Source organism: Cynocephalus volans, chromosome 7, assembly GCF_027409185.1.
Source record: "Cynocephalus volans isolate mCynVol1 chromosome 7, mCynVol1.pri, whole genome shotgun sequence".
Lineage (NCBI taxonomy): Eukaryota > Metazoa > Chordata > Mammalia > Dermoptera > Cynocephalidae > Cynocephalus > Cynocephalus volans.
The window spans coordinates 7,486,260-7,493,152 of NC_084466.1; the positions used below are offsets into that span (position 1 = coordinate 7,486,260).

The 6,893-nt window shown below is 38.6% G+C and overlaps 1 non-coding gene across 1 annotated transcript; it reads left to right on the forward strand.

The window, feature by feature from the left end:
- Nucleotides 1-6,586: 6,586 nt before the first annotated feature.
- On the forward strand, nucleotides 6,587-6,693 carry LOC134382840 (U6 spliceosomal RNA). Its single transcript, XR_010024107.1, has one exon. It is a non-coding gene; the product is annotated as a U6 spliceosomal RNA (small nuclear RNA).
- The last annotated feature ends 200 nt before the right edge of the window (nucleotides 6,694-6,893 follow it).

Below are 6,893 nucleotides of genomic sequence, written 5' to 3' on the forward strand. Positions count from 1 at the left end.
TGCTCAGAAGGCTTACTGAACACCTACGACCTGTTAGGTGCTGCTGGTAAACTGAGAAACTAAACAGACATGGCCCCATTCTCATGAGGTTTTGAGTTTAGTGCCAAATAATGTCACTGTGGAATGTACAGTTACAAACTGCAAAAATTGCTTTTAAAAAGAGGAAGCCAGGTTTCTGAAAACATCTTACAAAGGAACATGGGTGTGTGTGGGAGGGGGCTCAGGAAGAATTCTCTGAGAAAGTGATCAGAACAGGAGCTAAAGGATGAGTTCATGTTCACAGTAAGGAGGTTAAATGATTCAGGGTAGACGGTGCTTCATTTCAATCAGCCTTCCTTTTAGGCAAGGCTTATTTTATTTAAATATGTGCATATTAATGTAATGCAGTCATCTTGACACTGATAATATGATGAAAAACTCATTTGATGCAGTTATTTTGGTACTGGGACAGGTTAAAAATCAAAACATCAACCTTCCTTCCTTCCTTCCTTCCTTCCTTCCTTCCTTCCTTCCTTCCTTCCTTCCTTCCTTCCTTCCTTCCTTCCTTCCTTCCTTCCTTCCTTCCTTCCTTCCTTCCTTCCTTCCAAGGATTGCTTTCAACAGGCTCCCTGAGGTCACCCCGAGTTCTACCTGTCCTTGGTGCTTACGACATCTTTGACCATCCTGTACCATCCCCTCCCCATGTCGAGCCTCATTCTCACTCTCAGAACAATCTTTTCTTCATCCTAGTACATACGTTTTATTCTCTCCATTTCATGAATAAACCTCACTGCTGTCCTATACACAGTGCCTTCCTACAGCTATGGAATAAATTCAGGCTTCTAAAGGAAGCTTTATGAGTCTCTATTGCCTGCTCCCGTCACTGGTGTCTCAGCTCCTCCCCTCATCATTCACAGCCTTGTACCCTAATTCAGCCAAACTAGCCCGTTTTGCTGGGCCTCTTTTCCTTTTTCATCTTCTTTCCTTTGACTCGAAGGTCCTCCTCATGCTTTGTCACCTGGTGAAGAACTTCTTTCCCTTGTGTGACTCACTCATGTACAGTGGCCCCTGATGCCGTAATGCAGAATTAATTATGCCCAGAAACACTGTCCCTGCTTCTATGAAAGCCCCTTCCTCTGTCCTCCATGTCATTTCTGGTCTCCTCTGCTAAGCAGAGAGCACTTGGGCGTAATGAACCACTGGTACTCCATCTCTGCATCTGCCCAGTGCACTATGCTTGTCAGAGTTTTTCTTTAAAGGTTTAATTTTTTTTTTCTCAAAATAAAACAAAGGATAGAATCCTATAAAAATTGTAGCAAATTAACAAATAGTTTATGTCAAGAGAGAAGGATCCCTTGTATTATGGCCAGGTTAATTTTGTGCAGATTGCTGTCATAACCTGCTTCTGAGAAAGTGTTCTTCCTCTCCCACGTAAGGAAAATACCAAATGGGCCACCGCACTCTGCTAAGAAGATGCTTTGCTGTTTTGTTAATAGGAAGCATGGCAGGCCTTCTCCCTTGTCATTTGCTAATTTTTCTTTCACTTTTCTGCTATGTATACAATTTTCCTCAGGCCACAGGATATGGTAAAGAGAGATGATACTGTATGAAAATATCAATTTAAAAAAACTCTTCTTATGATGCACCATTTGTACTAATTAGGAGGGATTTTTGTAAAGAAAAATCTTTAATGTTGACAAATAATTTGTATCTGTATGCATCATTTTTTTGGCAAACTGATTTCATCTGTTCAAAACACATGAATTAAAGGTGTTGTCTGTGAGTGCTTAATTTCTTTTTTGGTTTAGAAAGAAATTTTTGGTTGAGAAAGAAATTTTACCTAGGACGGTACCATGTTACTGTTTGTACTGTAAGTTAATATAAGCCTTTATTGCATGGGAGGTGTGGTATTGAATCAGTATCACATTTGGCAAGTCGGTCGTGTTAGTAGCCCAGTGCTGGCTGTTTTCAGAGCCAGTCTTCAGACAGAGGGAGGCATGAGGTGGTGCCTACGTTCTCCCAACGATTCCCAGGCCGCAACGTCCAACCATCCTGTGGTTGCCATCACAGCGGCCGCCGATTATTGATCAGACAACAAAATGTCCTTGCTCTCACCCCTACAAACCTATATACTTAGAGTCATACCCTTTGACACCAGTACAGTTTTGACCCTATGCTGCAAGGCAGGATAATATAAACATTGAAATTAGACCCATGAGTGGCATAAAATATCCCTTAGTTCATGCCCTTGCTAATTATGATAGTGGCTGGCAACCTTCCGACATTTCAGTTGGGACCAGGCCCACTGCCCTTCAAGGCTGCCCTGCCGCATACCACACACGCTTCTTTCAACTAATTGTCTGTTGGATCAAGGATGTGGCTCATCCATACACTCAATAAATAAAGAATTCACCTGCCTTAAATAAATGAAGTTAAAAAAAAGAATCTGATACTCTTCTTGGAAATAACTAGGTTTTGGGAATTCAAAAGCAGAATAGAAAATTAAGAACTCAAAACTTGGATATTGGGAATTTTTATGTTACTTTTATTTATTTTGGTGTGAGACCAATAAGCCTTTATATGACGCTGGTGTGTTATTTTGTATTATAAGTTCAGTAATGAACACAATGCTTTGTTACTCTGAATCTGCCATTATTGTTTTGGAACAAAGCCAGAACTGATCTATACAGTGAGTGAATGAATGAATGAATGACTAGATAAATAAACTATTGTTTTGCTCTCAGTTAAAAGAAATAAAACGTTGTTTGACATTTTTCATTGGACTGTGTTACTGTCATATAGACAGAATTTGAAGGTCAGGTTTGTGGGTTTGGTGAAGAGAAAGGAATGCACAGTGGGAACGTGTGTTTACATTGTCTTTGTCACATTTTATTCTAGTTGAATTAATATGCCCTTCAAAATAGTGAAGGATTTAGCTCATTATATTTATTATTAGCTAATCTGGCTGTAATGGGTTTGTTGACATACTGATTACAAATGGAAATAATTTGTAATATACTGTTGATTGAATGTGTTCTTTCTTCTATGGTGTGATATTTCTTTTTGCAAAATTTTAAAGTCTTAAAATCTGAGTTACTCAATCTTAAGGGATATTCTTCAGGTAGATTTTTAAGAATTATTTGAGAAGTGTAACTGGGCATTGTATAAACTCTGGCTTTTTTTTTCCCCCCCAGAATTAATGTACGAACCTGATTAGATCACATGAAAATGAATTTCTTCATGATCAGAAGCAGCTTTTGTTGCTCAGAAATAAAAGCAAGGAATTACTCAGTTATATTTGAAACTATCTGCATTTGAGGGATTGTTAAAAATGCAGTTTTCCAGACCCGACTAGCCCAAAACATGATAAATTTGTGGTGAAAGCCTGGGAATCTGCATTTTAATAAGACCCCGAATGGACAATTACATAAACTTTGGGAACCACTCATTTAACAGTAACTTACAAAGTCAGAGCTAGATATCAAAATAGTTCCAGTAGGGATGCTCCAAATTGAAAAGTAACCAAATGTTGGATGCGTTAATGGCTTCCACCAAGCTTAGATTTTTTTTCTTAAAGTAACTGTCGGGTATTTCTAGAAGCCCCCAAAGTACCTTCTAGCAAACAGCCTGGCAGGTGCGGTACTCATGAGGCAGCCACCCTGGTCTCCTTCCTGTCCTGTGCGCTCTCTCACGTGCCGATTTTACTGTCTGGCCCACGCTGGGAGGGTCTTACCAAGCGCCACTCCTGGTCAGGGATACTCCAGGGTTCAAGGTGAGGGGCAGACACGACCAGGTCTTCCCATTCTCAGGGTGCTGCTTTCTGGGCAAACGCCCAAGAAGACTTTCCTTTAGGTCTTTGAGCCAGACTTACAGCCTCAGTATTGGGGGGTGTCTGCTGCACCGGTGGTGGCCCTCACCTCCTCCCCACAGGCAGATCATGGAGAGCTCACTCCAGCCTCGCCAGTTGATTTCTCCTGTTTTTGTTTTTTTTGTTTTTTGGGTTTTTTTTTTTAGTTCTACTTTCACCAAAACTCCTGCTCATCACTACTGACAGATTGAAAAAGAAAGGTTCTGTTTTCGCACATGACTCAGCCCAGTGCGTGTGTGTGTGTGTTTTGTTACAAGTAGATTGCAATAAGTGTTTTAAAAAGAAAAAGCAACAGGCAATTTTAGTACCTTGAAATTAAGGGTAAGTTTTTCAATCATGAAAACCCCATAGGTGTCTGGTATCTTCTGACATAACATATTGAGAAAGTAAGGTGGAGTGTCCAGGGAACTAGAATATGGAAAACTGAGATGAAGAGAAAGTTGCCAAATGCCCTTCCTATAAAATCAGTGGCGTGTTGCTCAATAGTCACCACCTGGCCCCTCCCCCTACAAAGCAAGCCCAGATTTGTAGCATTTGCCAATTTCTGTGGTATACATATTCCCATCATTGTCAATTTAAACTACTAACATGACTTCAGTTGGCTTGCAAAATGTCTAGGTAATTACTAAGAGGCCTTTGGGGGCTGATAGGAGCATACAGGTGTGTTTGGAGAAAAGGAAATAGAGAGGTGATGGAGGTAAACATCTATTTCTAACATTCCAGGCACAGGGACAATTGGCTTATTTCCAGAGGCAATATGGGAGCAAAGTTGGGGAGATGATACTGCTTCCTGCATAATTTCTCTTCTGGGGAAGTTTGTGGGTCAATTTTTGTCATCACAATCAACTGGAGGTCATAATAATTATTGGATAAGGGCCGAGGATATTAGACATACTGCAATCAAGTATGTACTACACAACAAGAAATTATCCTGGGTTTTGCACAAATTTCTAATGTCTCACCAGCTAATCTTCCAGGTTAAAAAAAAAAAAAAAAGGAAAAGCTGCTTTAAATTATCTGAGCATTAGAATCTAACTCTTTTTTATGTACATGTTTTTTAGTGTGGGTTCAATATACATAGCGAATTTTAAACGAATGCAAATACTGTGTAGATTCAGGTATATTTGCATTTTTTGGTTCAAAACCTTACCAAGTCAGGGATAACAACGGCTTTCATGGGATTTGAGTCTATACTAATACACCTGTATCAGATGGCATCCGTAAGTGCTGTGGCCAGCATGTTTTTATGTAGAGTGTAAACTTCTGAATATTTTGCTTTCTAGGGTAGTTATGGCTGAGCATTTAAATTTGAAATACAGATTATCTCATTATGATATATCATTTATTTATCTTTTATATAAGGACATTATACAAAGTTTTAAGAGTATTATATACATAAGTAAGGTATATGATGAACTGTATTTCAGGATGGTAAAAGAGGTATTATATAGTGTAATAGAATTTATGCTAGGAATATAATTGGCCCATTTCAAAATTTGCCTGAGTTAGTGCTTGAGTTGGCTGTTCTGAAATCAACTCAAAAACCTAGTGGATCAGGGGCAGCCCAGTGGACTTACCTGAAAATAGTGCTCTCTGTTTCAAGCTTAAGTGTAAAAGGTAATCAGAGTTTAGGTTATTTCCTAAGCTCTTAAATTTCTTGAATGTTATGTGTGATGTGACCCAGATACTTAGTAAAAACACATATGTTGTATCACTAGAATGGGCCATGGTCACTACCCATCATAGGGATGCATTAAGACGGATGAGAATAAAATGGGCACATAATTATATGGTTGTTACATAAAATTATCGCAACATTTGGAAAAGCAGGAAAGAAAAATTCAATTTAGGCATGTGGAGTTGTATAGCTTGTGTGAGTGTATGTACGTATGTGCATATGTACATATGTGTATATGTACATGTGCACAGGTATCCATATACAGAATACACATTCACATGTTTATGTGTGTGTGTTCGCTTCAAAAAATACATGGAAAGATAGAATTAAAAGATGATATAAACATTTTCATAAACTTTTCAAAGTATTTTGTAAGAGTCTGGTAGCTCTTTGAGACTAGGGCCCAAGAGTATTTTATTTGTATCTCTAGCACTTAAAAAGGTGCCTGCATAGAAGAGGAACTCGGGAAATGTTTAATATATTCATGCATGTTTGAATGAATAATGTTAGAATCTCCGAAAACAATATTTGAATGCAATCGAGGGTCTAACCAGCTGATGCTGTACTGAATAATGAGTACAGTGACTTAGGACAGCACTTCTCAAATTGTAATGTGCATATAAACCTTGTTAAAATGTAGACACTGACCCAGTAGGTCTGCAATGGGGCAGAGGTTCTGCATTTTTAACAAGTTCCCAGGTGATCCAGTGGTGTTGGTGCTGAGCTCACACTTTGATTAGCAAAGCTCCAGGGTTTCCTGCTGAGCATCTCAGCTGCTCTGCAACTGCAGGTCAGGGCTTGTACTTCCAGGAGGAGAAAAATTATGGGTAGAGTTTTTTTTTTTTCCCCACTTTTTATTATGTAACCCTGTATGTTTCATGAATATACTACAGGTTATCCATTTTGTTCTTAATAAACACATGGGTAGTTTCCACTTTCTTTGCTATAATAAAGACTTGTATACCCACCTCTTTGTACATATGTGCAAGAATTTCTCGAGATTTTATGCACACATATGAGACAACTTCTTGAGTTGTAGGATAAGTAAATATTAAAAGTTAGTACTCGCTTTGGCAGCACATATACTAAAATTGGAAGGATGCAGAGAACATTAGTATGGCCTCTGCATAAGGATGACATGCAAATTTATGAAGTGTTAAAAAAAAAAGTAAATGTCTCATTGTGCTCCACAGTGAATGTGCTAAATTCTACTTCTGACAACACTGTGATGGAGTTTCCACTGGTCCTTACAATCCAAAATTTAATGTTGTCAGACTTCGTAATTTTTACAGTCTAAGGGTATAAAATAGTACCTTGTTTTGGTCTTAATTTAGTTTTCTGTGATTACTAATGAGATGGAGAATCTTT